Genomic DNA, 13,747 nt, shown 5'->3' on the forward strand with positions numbered 1-13,747 from the left:
ACTTAGAAGCAATGGCCTGGTCTGAGTTTGTTTTTTCTTGCTGACTTTGATTATTTCGTAGAGATATAACCCAAGTCATCTAAAACTGTTGACACCGGGTTATTGACCTTTTCATTTAGAAACAAGAAGGTCCAGGTTTCATATGTGGGCTTCTGCTTGCAGTGCTCAGCAGTCATTACGTCCATAATTAGACCCTGTGCTGGAATGTACCAAAGCCCCTTGGATCACTCGCAGGATCTGTAGAAGCCACAGAAAAACTGAACACTTCAGCAATGGTAAGATCTTTCTGGGCTGGCACAGGAAAACTCAGCTCATGGAATATAAATCAGCAACCCTACACTCTAATTTCCACCCTTCACATGTAGCATGATTATACAACTGAGCCGTACGAGTGTCAAGTCAAAAACCAAAGCTTGCTTGCCAGAAGGAAGCCAAACCTTCAATTCTGTGGTTATGCCACCTAGGGATATAATTACACCAGCTAATATCATCTTTCCACTGAAAAAGAGGAAAGCAAATCCTCATGGCCAGCAATCATAGAAATTAACCATTTTGGGTTTCATACCGAGGGGAAGATTAAATTCCTAAGAGAGTCATATTCAGAAGTTTTTAAAAGTGAAAAATATCTGATAGTAACATTAACATGCTTAGAGTATATTTTATCCAACTTATTAAACGTCTATTTCAGAGATGTTTTCAAAATACCGCCTCCCATGTTATTAAAGGGATTTTGCTTAAAATAAGGCATTACATTATAACCATCACGTATACGGCAGGTCCAGAGAGAGTTCAAACATTTGGTTAACTCTTGGCTCTCCTCACGGGGTCTCAAGGAATCCACATTAGTATATCCAACTGGAGGAGGGCACAGAAACTGTTTTTTGTTAGAAGTCTCAACAGGATATTTATTGAGGAAGAAAGCTACAGGGGTGTGGTGTTGATCTTTTCATGCAAACGCTAAATTCCTAAAAGAGTAAATCAGGCATTCAGAATTACGGGAAGATTCACACATGAAACACATCAAAACCTTCAGACCAAAATGTCCCAATTTTACAACTATACCAAGATGCTTAAAAACTGAAGAAAAGAGAGTACTAAAACGAACGGTTTGTGATGAAAACACATCCATGACAAAATGTCCGGGGACTGAGAGGCTCCTCTACCAGCCGATGATTTCCTTACCCCCTACTTGGGTCATTCCCCTCCACCGCGCTGACACTGATGTAATGACCTCACCCATCATCATGTGGGGAGCCACAAAAGCACATGGGCCAGTTCTTAGAAGCTAAACATAGAGTTACCATATGACTCAGTAATTCCACCCATATATACATACATACATACATACATACATACATACATACATATATATATATATATATATATATATATATCCCCAAGGGAAATGAAGACATATATCCACCCAAGATTTACACATGAATATTCATTGCAACATTAGTCACACTAGCCAGAAAAAAAGTGAATGCAGCCCAAATATCCATCAACTAATGAATAGATAAATAGAATGTGGCACATATATACACTGGAGTATTATTTAGCTATAAAAAGAAACAGAGGCCTGAAAAATGCTAGACCGTAGATAAACCTCAAAAACATGATCCTAAGTATAAGACGCCAGTCACAAAAGGCCACCCATTAGATGGCCCCATTTCTAGGAGATGTCCCAGAAAATAAGGGTTTAAGTATAAATAATTTTCTCCAAATATAGCATCATTCTTAAGCTTAGCACCATGCCTAACAGTATTTTTGGAATTTAGTCCTTAAAGTATATTGATTTCTTTCAACCAAGATGAGAACTACAAACATATTTCCCAGAGTCCACCTGTTTCAGTCTGCATTCTCACTCCTGTGGCCCAAATACGTGATGACCTCAACCTAGGGGAAGATAGGTTTATTGGCTCACAGTTCTGGAGGTTTCAGCCCATATTAGGCCTGATCACATCTGCAGAGCTGAGCACATGGTGGCAGAAAGTAGAGACATAGGGAACAAAGACAAAATACAGTTCTCAAGGCCACACTTCCCCCGGTACCTACTTCCTCCAGTTACACCCTGCCTGCCTACCTTGCCACCCAAAAAATCTACTAATCCATTAATGGGTTTATGTGCTGATACAATCAGAACCCTTATGATTCAGTTATTTCACCTCTGAACGTTTTTGGTTTTGGTTTTGGTTTTGCGGGTCTGGGGATGGAACCCAGGGGCATTCTACCTCCAATCTACACCCCCAGCCCTATTTTTTTATTCTTTATTTTGAAACAGGCTCTCACTGAGTTGCAAAAGACCTCGCTAAGTAGCTGGGGCTGGCCGCAAACCCAAATCCTCCTGTCTCAGCCTCCCGAATGCTGGGATTAAAAGCCTGTGCCAACACGCCCAGCTACCTCTGAACATTTTTAAATTGCCAATACACGAGCTTTTCCAGGGGACTTTTCATATCCAGATCGTTACACCATCCAACAAAATAGAACTATGCCACATTAATGCCCAATAGGAAACTCTAAATATTGCAACAAAAAATACCCAAGAAACCATTTTAAAGAGATAATAGTACCACTTAATTCTGTCTTCTAAAATGTTTGCTTCAAATTCTAACCAACGTTCTTTAAACATCTCACCTTGGGACTCTTTTTCTGTTGAGAAACAAGGAAATATAAGGCATTTCAAAGTCTCCCAGAATTATCAGGGAACCAAAAATAAATTCCAAATTGCTTTTAAAGTGTGAAATGTGTTATTTTTTTCCACTCGCAGTTGAAAAATGGCTGCTGAGATTGTACTCAGATTTTCCAAGCTATAAATCTCCCTCAAGCAAGGACTAAGCAAGGACATTTTTAGCTTCAAAGAATACTTTTGTCAGAAAGATATGACCGAAGGATCGGGGACCTGGAATGGCCATCTATGCATTGCCTTGGTTTCATGAGACACTGTCAGAAACCAGAGGTGGTACCACAAGGTTATTACCAAAGAATCACAACACAAAAGAAACAACAACAAAACTCTTGGAAAAATGCTCACGACCCAATCAAATCCAATGGAAACAATATCCATCAAGAGCCATAAAAATGTTCATGTCCTCTGGCTCAGTGATCTTGTTTTTTGGAAATTTATCCTAAAGGAAAGCAAACCACAGCAGATGATTTATACTAGCGAAAGATTGTAGGCAACCTCCACATGCAACAATACGGATCGGTTAATTAAATTATGGTGCATGCTTTTGATGGAACGTTTTGTCTCCATAAATACTAACTGTAAAAGACACCAAAATGTACTTATGACTTACAACAGTGGGGGAAAGGATAAAAGTAGATGTACTCTATATTAACTGTGTAAGCAAATGTATTTGTATGGGAAAGGACTAGAAGGGGCTACACAAAAGTATAAATCACTGTGCTAGGGTGCTGGGGCTACTTACTTTTTTCTCCATGTTTCTGATTTACTGAAATGTTATCACATAGTCCTTAGAAAAAAATTAAGTCGATCATACAAGTTTTATGGGAAACAATTCCATTAATCAAGGTGTATAGTTAATCACTACCAATCATACTTTTTACTTGTGTTATTTATGTCAAAGCAATGGCCAGCAGAAACCCCAGTCAAGAAGCCCGAAAAGGAAACACCAGCCCTTAGCTGAGAGTCAAGCTGATTCCATTATGAACTTAGCAATGAGACGTTTTCTGGATAACAATAGTACAAGAGGCTCCATCTGCTTTCTGAACCTCTCATCTGCACTGCTAATTTTTCTTGTTACATTTCCATTCCCTCTCTTGGAAGGAAATGGTAGGGGGAGCCTCTTCCCTTGTCTACTGGGAATGACAATGTGGGGGATGGGGCGTAAGCCTGCCTGGGCAAGGTGGGCCAGAGAGCCCCCCACTCAGAACCACAGGCTCTGCATGGTCAACTACATGTGGGCTGGGCCTTGCTACCCAGATACTTGGTCCAGCATTATTCTAAATGTTTCCGTGAAGGTATTTTCTAGATAAGATGAACACATCAGTAGACTTTGAGTAAACGTTACCCTCTGTCTCATTCAAAGAGTTGAAGGACTGAGTAGAAAAAAAATATTTGACCCTCCCCCTAGAAAGGAAAGCTTTGCCAGAAGTGGCCTTGAACTTGAACCTAAACATCTGCTCTTCCCTATTCTCTGCTTGCTGCTCCACCCTGTGGATTTTGGACTTGCCAACCCCCACAATTGCATGAGCCAATTCTTTTAAACCAATCAATCAGCTATTCGGTCTGTATGTGTATGTATATACTTAATATTACATATACATAGATATATATATACATACACGTTACATGAATACATCTCTCTCTCTCTCTCTCTCTCTCTCTCACACACACACACACACACACACACACACACACACACAACTAGCTGTTTGGAGACCCCTAACCAGTGCAGAGCCCGACTTCCCTATGTGTTGTGGGCATTGTCAACTGGCACAGAGGTGTCCAGACGACATTTGCCAGAGAAGGAAGGAAGGAAGGGGCAAGGTGTTCTCACGTCCTGGGACAGATCCCGCTCAGGCCAATTGTTCACACGCCTAAGGGAAACTGTAAATTAAAACAGTGGCAAAAATCATCAAAGTTACTAAACTCACGGAGCTCCTGTTTCTACCTATCCTCATCTCGTGAATATTTCCAGCGTTTGCTGAGGAATCCCATTTGCCACTCCACTCCCCACATTGGGCTCACCTGCATCTGGAATTGGTGAGCACACATCTGAGGCCACCGCCAGGACTTCCCTGGGTTGCTGGTGAAGCCACAGCTTCTATATCTACCAGTGCCTGGGACTCAATATGAAGTCACGGTCATTACAGGACCCTGAGCTGTTTTCCAATATTCACCTTCCCTGTGAACATCTATGGCATAAAAATAAAATCTATACTGTTTCCCTAATTTGAGATTGATACTGAGCCCAACAGATTAACCCACCCTCTCTTAGTGGCCTGTTTCGAATGATTATTACTCAGTGGTGTGTTAAAGAATTCTCCCCTTTCAAGACATACGCCCCCTCATGTTTGAGTTATCATTTAATTTTCTAATTCTGAGTTTTGAGAATATGAATTATACATTTTAATCCAACTTACACCTTTTTGGTATTAAAAGCTTGCCCTTAGAAAGTTTGTCTTTCAATGGTGATAACCAAAGTTCTGATTTTAACCCAACCTTTTATGTAACTCACGTCAATTAGCAAAATATACTGAAAGCACAACTGGCTTACTATTTTAACACGTTTTTACCAACATGAATAATTTCTTACTTACATGACTAAACTGCATGATTGTTTTCCTAGCCTAAAACCAACTTACCGACAGGTACAAACACCTTAGACCCCAGGTCCAAGCCAGGAAAAGGACCATAATAAGGTTCCACTTCCAAAGACTCAAGATTTGAATGTTTTTGTAAGCAGAAAATTTTTAAGAAATCTACATCGTTAGTTCTCTTTATTTTCCTTTAAGTGAAGACTATCTTGAGGTTCAGTCTTAGAGAAAAGGGCCAGGAGTGTCCTTTTAGAAATGTGCTCAAGCGATAGTGTTCTTTTTAAGGTCACATTCCACTGAGGCTTTGAGGAAGTTGGCTGTGGGTGAATGACAATAGAAAACCACGTCATACTAACTCTCCAGGAAAACCTCCTACAACAGTGACCATGGAGATGGCATCATTGCTGAGTGCCAAGCGTCCACTTCCATCCGCAGAGCTGACCTGTGTCTTTCCTCTCAGGTAGCTCAAACTAAGTCTAGGGACACCGACCACCAGCTCACCTTCCTTAGACCACATCTGCTACCAGATCAGGAGTTCCTGATCTTATCCCAGCATCGGACTGCAGTTGTCCAAGGGGGCTTTCACAAAGCAGGAGCGCTGAGACTCCCTGCAGACCAGTTCAATCAAAATTGATAGGGCAGAGCCTGGACTGATCCTAATGGACCAAGTAGAATGAATGCTAAGACCCACACTCTAAAGAGAACCTTGAGACACAGTTGAAATCAACCCCCTCTGAACACTGCCTGATATTCCAGGCTGCCTGCTTTGCTGTCCAGGTAACTGAGAAGCATTGGGCTGCAGAGTTCATCTATGCTACCTTCAGTGTATTTTTCTAAAATGACAAGCCTTCCAAAGAATTCCCCTAGGATCCGTATGTGCAACAGTTCAATCTATATTATGGTGTTTTTTTTCCCCAAAAAACACATGTGTCCTTTTGTTTCACGGTCTCCCTTGGCACCGAGTACCCAGTTCACATGCCCATCAGATTAGCTTGAATTACATGCTTTTGGTGCTCCCACGAGCTAATGCAAGAGACCTACAATTACCTGTGGGCTGCTCTAAGCCCTAAATGGAACTAATGTCTGCCTCAACCAAATGCCTTGGGGGACACACACACACACACACACACACACACACACACACACACACATTCTCTCCCTCTCCCTCTCCCTCTCCCTCTCCTTCTCTTCTCTCTTCCTTCTCTCTTCTCTTCTCTTCTCTTCTCTCTCCCTCTCTCCTATAAATCTGTAAATTGCCATTTGTATAGGCCACCTTCCAGAAGTCAAGCCCCAAAACAAGTTGGAACGGTAAACCAACTAGATTCTACTCACAATTATTATTGAGCTTCTCCCACTTGCATTACGTTCAGAAGCTGAGGGAAATGCACAATATTGTCTTTACAATGAAAGACCAAAGGGGCACGGTTAGTGTGATCTTATTCAAGTTCAGTTAGTAATAGCAGAGGCGAGAGATGGAGCCAGCGGCACCCTGCCTTCCGTGGGGAGGTTCCCAGTGTCAGACTCTAGGGAGGCATGCTATCACCTTTTTATATCTGCACACTGAAGAGCTGATTCATTTCTAAAGGAAAAGAAATATATTTGGCACTGGAGCTGCCCATGCCAGGGATGTTAGAAGATTCCAGCTCCGATTCTCACAAGATGACAGGGCACACAAATTTGTCCTGGCTGCTCACATTCTGCAGACTTCAGAAAGAGAGAAAGATGAAGGATAATACACCTGATTTGCGTTCATGGGCCCCCATGGAAAAGTAGCATACTATCAGTATGGCATTACGTTTCTTTTCCACCAGTAATGAGTTCCACTGTGTCAGCCCCGGAGAGGGACAATCAGATAAGGCCCTACCAAGTGCCTGTGGAATTTGCACTCCTGGCATCAGCACTGAGGGCAAGAGAAAATCAGGCAGAGCCAACCGTGCTCCTGGGGGCGGGAGAGGGCCCCTTCTGGAGAGGTGCAGGCTCAGCCCAGGTCACACACCCGGGCTGATGGAGTCAAATCCAATGGAGGGGGACTCAACAATGGTTATCAGAAGTGGGAAGCAGGGTAGCTGAGCCCTATCTCCACTCCACTGGCTCAGAAGCCATGACTTCTGCGATGGCCTTGATGGCACAAGTCGTATCCATTACTTCCCTGGAAAGTCAAATTCTTGGCCTGACATCCTTAATAGTTCTATTAGACCACCATTTCCTTGGGCTCCACTTTGCTATTAACCCATTCACAACAGCAGCATGGACAAACGTTGGATTATACAGAACATCAGGAGGTCCATCTGATGCTAAGGAAATGGGTTCCTTCATGCTACTTGAAAAATATCCATTTACTTCTTGCTTCAGTATTGGAATATACCTCAGAAGATGGTTACCAACCTTGAGGGCACCTATGAAACCACTTGCTTGGGAAGCATGGTCTATGATCCATAGAATCATACTGTCTCCATCATGTGTATATGATACATGCGTAAATATGGGTAGATGATGTTCTACTAGTAACAAAAGAATTTGTTTTACAGCATTTCTCAAGGTACTGTAGTTTGGGAGAATAATGCGTTCTGTCTGCATTGGTTGTTAAATACACAGCTGTAGTCTTTGAGCACCGCCAACCTTTTTGACATTATGAATAGATCTGCCACATGTAGAATCACTGATCTAGGAGGCCATCGATTTTATTATTGGCCAAAATCACTTTTGGATCCACATAAATACCCTCTTTTAAGTTGGAGAAGTGAAATTCGAGATGCTGCAGCTTCTCATTCCTATTCCAAACCTTGGGAGTGATATGCCGTAAGGTTAGTCATGAAGAGGGCCTCAGGAGCAGCTGGTGGAAATAGTGATGACTTTGCCCAGCAGCACAGAGGTCCACAGGTTCGAGCGCTGAGGCCTTTTCCTCCTCCCACACCCCACCTACTCCCTCGTCCAACCTCCTGTTGGTCCTTTCCACAGGATCAAGCTCACCTTTGCTTAAGTAACAGCTAAGAAGGCAGGCTTTGGAGTCAGGCTCTGCTGATTAAATTCCAGCTCTACCTCTCACTAACTGTAGGGTCTCGGTCAACTGCCCTCTCTGGACCTCAGGATGCCCATGTGGAAAATGGGCCCCCCAGGAGTTCCGACTGAGAAATGTGCCATGGATGGGCCAAGGAGGGTTTCGCCTCAGAGCCCGGCCGGGCGGGTGCTTGCTCTCTGCCCTGTCTCTTTTTTTCTCATAATCCTCTTCTGTCCATTGGTCAGCCCATCAAGCTCTCCTTCACAGACGTTTCTGGAAATATCTCCAAGCCAGGCTCTGACCCACTCTGCTTTGGCCTCTTCCAGAAATTTCCCCCATTTCATTTTTTTCTTTGTATAATCTACATTTTCAAGTTTAGTTACGGATTTGTTCATAAAATAATAATGCTTTAGTCCTCTGGATCTTTATTTACAAACCCTTTCCATTCTTGAACAGGCAGAGTATCCAATATGCTCCCAGGTTGCCTGCAAAGACACAGCCACAGCCTGCATGCATGTGTGCCTACACACACACACACAAGCGCACGTACACACAGGTATACATCAGAGACCTGTCAGCAGGCAATTATCTTGCATGCTGATGGCTCTGAATTGCTGGGTGCCTTCCAGCTACCTTCGCTCTTCAAACTTCCCTTCCTGTCCTCGGTGCAGCTGTTTCTGACTCCCGGAGCCCCAGGGCAGCAGACCAGCTCAGCCTTTCAGTCCTGCCTCTTCTTGTCCCTATAAAGATGTGCTGCCCTGAGCTATACACTTTCCAGAACAAACATGTAAGATACTTTACAGCCGACTCAGTCCAGGAGCAGAAAGCTATATTTCTGTAAAGCCAGTCCAACTGCTATCTTATTAATGAATATTTTATTGGCCAAATCATGCTTGCCCAGACACACTGGGGCTATTTTTACCTGGCTGTCACTTTGCAGGTGTGGCTGGCAATGGGGCTTGGACCTGTACGGTATCATCTGACATGGGTATGGAGGGAAAACACAAATGTGGGTGGATGAGACACCTACGGGACCATCCTGGCCTCTCTCGTCTCAACTCTGTGCTGTCTTCCATGCACAACAGGGTTGAAAACTCCTGGTGGCTTGGTTAACAGAGCCAGGTAGGAGGATTTGCTCTGCTAGGATTCCTTTTTGAAAGAGAAGAGTATTTCAGTATGCACTTCTTGGGAAAACAACAGCAACAAGACAGCTGGAGGGGGTTAAGTGGTTCTGCAGAGCTGCTCGGACACCCTGGTGGCTCTCTGGGGTCAACGGGTCACCATTGCCTCTGCTAGTCAGACTGTGTGAAGGTTTCAGGGTCTCGCAGTCCTTCAGTACTTGTATGGGAGTTGAGGGGTAACCAGGACACAAGAGCACTTATAACTGCTTTGAAATAGGCAAAATTGTGTGCTAAAAATTATTCAAAAACTTTCTCTGTGAGATGCTCATTCTCCCTTTTCCTTCACATTCCCCAAATAACCAACCAAAGCACTTTTATTTTGTTGGTTTTTTTTTTTTTTGGAGGGGGGGATGTTCTTTATGCTTTCAGAAACCTCCACTAAAAAGCTCAATGTGTCCTCATGTCAAATACACCCCTGTGGCTACTTGCAAAAGAAACAAACCCCGGCATGAAAATACCAAGGCTTTCCTTTTTTTCTTATGTAAATAAATCTCCAGATGGCTCATTTGTAAGATTGTGTTTACTAATTCTTGTTTTCTTTCTAGACAGTCTGTTCCCAGTAACCATTCTATCATTGAAACTTGAGGTAATGCTAACAATTTCATTCAGTGGAAAAAAAAAATCCATCAGAAAACTGGTCAACCTGGGGTAGAACTCGGATGTGCCAATGCCACACACATACACATACAATGCATGCGCACACACACACACACACACACACACACACACACACACCCTTGGGAAGAACTAACAATTCCAGAGCTTTTGTTATTGCTACCCGATAAAAGATCTTTTTAATTAGAGTCAGAAGAGAATTAGTAATTTCAGATTTATTGGAATATCAGAGGGAAGGGGGCCCCAGATTCCTCTAGTCCAGGAGTAAAACTTCATGTCTTGAACCTCTCCCTCTTCTCTCACTCTCTCCTCTCCCTCATCTAGCGCTCATGACAGACATCACCAATCACTCATGGCATCCTTTCCACTTGAGCTCGGAGGTAATCTCAGAAGCATTCCTTAAGTGCCCCACCACGTCACTACAAATCAATCACAGTAGACCTGATCAATCACCCTGAACTGTAAGATGACACACCTCTGCTATCTCAGCCCCTTATTTTACTGATGGGGAAGCAAGGCTGCGTGGGTGGGAACCACACTATATGATGTCTCTCAGCTAGTTAGAAACATTAATTCTCGGGTTGGGAAATTCAAAACAGGGGTCTGTGATACTCAGTGGGAAATCATGTCTTGGTTTTTGCCACTCCAAACTGTAATTTAGCATCGCCTTGGTTTATGAAGGCAGGTGACATCCCACAGCAGTACTAGTGTGTCTGACTTTGTCAAGAAAAACAACCAGATGTCTTCATGCCACATTCAGTTGCTATAAATTTTTCAAAATGCAGCTTCTGCTCAGTGCCAATTCTAGATGATGATGGCAATTATTACACTTGTGGTAAATCCTACCTTTTAACATATTAAGAAGCATAGGTATTACTATGTTTGAATCGTTAAGAATATTTTGATGAGTATATTTCAATATATTTAACTTCCTTTGTAATTATACATATTTTTTGTTTTGAATGCACACACACACACACACACACACACACACACACACACACACACACACAATTTTCAAACCCCTGAAAAGGAAAATCGAGTCTCTTAAACTCTTATCATCATGTTCTTAACACAAAGAAGGCCTCACCATAAGAATCCTGCCATCTTAAACCAACTCAATATTCACCCCCATATTGATAAAATATTTTTAAGTTAAAAATACTCGTATTATTCGGGCATGGTGGTGCAGGCTTGCAATCCCAGCCTTTGGGAAGCTGAGACAGGAGGATCGTGGTTTGTGGCCAGCCTCAGCTACTGAGGGAGGCCCTCTGCAACCCAGTGAGACCCTGTTTCCAAATAAAGAATAAAAAATAGGGCTGGGGTGTGGCTTGAAAGTAGAATGCCCCTGGGTTCCATCCCAGTATCACACACACACACACACACACACACACACACACACACACATTACTCATATTGATGGGAGAGGGAAACAGAGATAAAGAAAAAGTACAAGTTTCAAAGCTCTGGTCCTCAAGATAACTCTTGTGAGTGACTTTTCCAGAGTCTGTGTTCCTTATGTAATAAAAACCAAGTGACCCTGGGTTCACTCTCTAGCACCCCACACACACACACACACACACAGAGTGAAAGTGACCATCTTTCCTCTGTATAGACTCGCCATGTTTTTTTTTTTTTTTTGGGGGGGGGTACTGGGGATTGTACCTAGAAGCATTCTACCTCCAAGCTGTGCCCCCAGCCTAATTTTATTTATTTGGAAACAGGAGGCTCGCAGGCTCAATGCCATGTTCCTTTTAGTGGCTATATGGATATACCCCAGATCACTCTACAAGCCTCAATAAAGGTGACTCCTAATTCAATATTCCCTTGGGGCCTGGCCGCCCTACACACACATGGTCTCAGGGACACTGAGGCAGATGTCACCGGCCATACTCCCAGGGGCCAGAGGTGCGCCTTTCAAGCTCCTTCAGACTCCAGGGCCCAGGTAGAGTGGCTGCCCACGCTTGGCAGTGGACTGATTTTCCCACCAGCCTTTCATCCCAGATTCTCTGCCTTCTGGGACTGTGTGTGGCCCCCGACAAAGCCCTGCCACCTCAGTCACGACCGAGTCACAAGTGACCTGGAGGCACCCACATTGGATTGTCATCTCGGAGAGTGGATGAGGGGGTGGGTGAGCCCTTTGTTCAAAATCAGAGAAAGCGGGGGAACTGGGGAAGGGCTGATTGGGTGTTGTGTGCAAGTATGCCTCCGCCATCTTGTACTCCATCAAGATGCATGACAATGCACCAGTAAAAAGTAAAAAAAAAAAAAAAAAAAAACAGAGAAACCATAAGGTGCTTGACGTCACTGTGCTGAGCACGACCACAGAAGAAACAAGAAAAGCCAGAGGCCAGGCATGATGGCACACGCTTGTAATCCCCGCGCTTGGGAGGAGAGACAGGAGGATCTCGCAGGTTCGAAGACAGCCTCACTGGCTTAAGAGACTCTGTTTCCAAATAAAATATATATATATAAAGAATAGGTGTCTGGGAGTGTAGCCCAGTGGTAGAAGGGTTTCCAGGAACCCCAGTACCACCAAAAAAAAAAAAAAAAAAAAGAAGGAAAAGAAGGAAAAAAAAAAAAAGAAAGAAAAGCTGGACCCAGCCAATGCAGGACCAGAGCCTCCAAAAGAAAAGAAAACTTGTTCTCAGAAAGGGAAGTAATGGGACGGCAAGGTCATGGGGAACAGGTGGAGACCCCGGGAAAAGGCACCTCTTACCTCCACTTAGGCCTCCATAAAGGGCAGGCACCCTGGACTGAGGCAGAGGCGGACCCCTGTGGTCCCAGGAGGTGGCTTTCTGGCCAGGACCTTGGTTCCCCCACCAGGGCAGTAAGGTTCGGACATGAGAATCCTCCCATGGACCCCATTCCTCTGCTCCTTGTCCTTGTAGCTCCAAAGCCCGCCTCTGAGTGGCCCCAGACCCAGGCAAAGCCATGGGGGAGGGGTCTCCTCCAGCAGCCCCTCCCCCAAGCCACCTTCTCTTTCTTTGTTTCTGTCTCCCCCACACTGGGCTGCACCTTCTCCTCTCCCCTAACTCTGGTGAAAGGGCCCGCTCCCCTCTCCCCTCTCAAACACGCTTCCCCTGGCATCTCGCTGTCTCCATTCTGCTCTGGGTTTCAGCGATTTTAAATTCCCTGGCTTCGAGTCAGCTCTTCTATCAGAACCAGCGTGGCTCCAGACTGTTCTACCCCCGTTCGATGCAGGAAATAAAACAAAGCCGGGCTTGTTCCCAGTTTGATAGGCTGCAAGTTTAGGGAACGGGGGCTTCAAATCTTTCCATGATTTTGTTTTGGCACCAGAGCGTCTGTGTTTAATTCTGCGTCTCCTGCCAGACTTGGGAAGCTGAAGTGATGATATCAACATGCGGAGAGATGGGGAGCACCACCGCCACCCTCTCCCAGACCTGGGTGGGGGTGGGAGGAGAATGGGGGGGTCACTAGAGCGACAGAAGCACACACGTGCACATGGAGGAACACTCTCACATACACAGGCACACATCCCTCAAACACAGTCACTCTCACATGCACACATATACTCACACACAGACACACACATACGTAGACCACACACCTACACACTGATACACATTCACCTACAGACAGACACACACCCTCTGCGTGTATATATGTGTGTGAACACCCACATGCACACATACACATGCATGTAGACACA

The sequence above is a fragment of the Muscardinus avellanarius genome, assembly GCF_963383645.1.
Source record: "Muscardinus avellanarius genome assembly, chromosome: 4".
In the NCBI taxonomy this organism is placed as follows: domain Eukaryota; kingdom Metazoa; phylum Chordata; class Mammalia; order Rodentia; family Gliridae; genus Muscardinus; species Muscardinus avellanarius.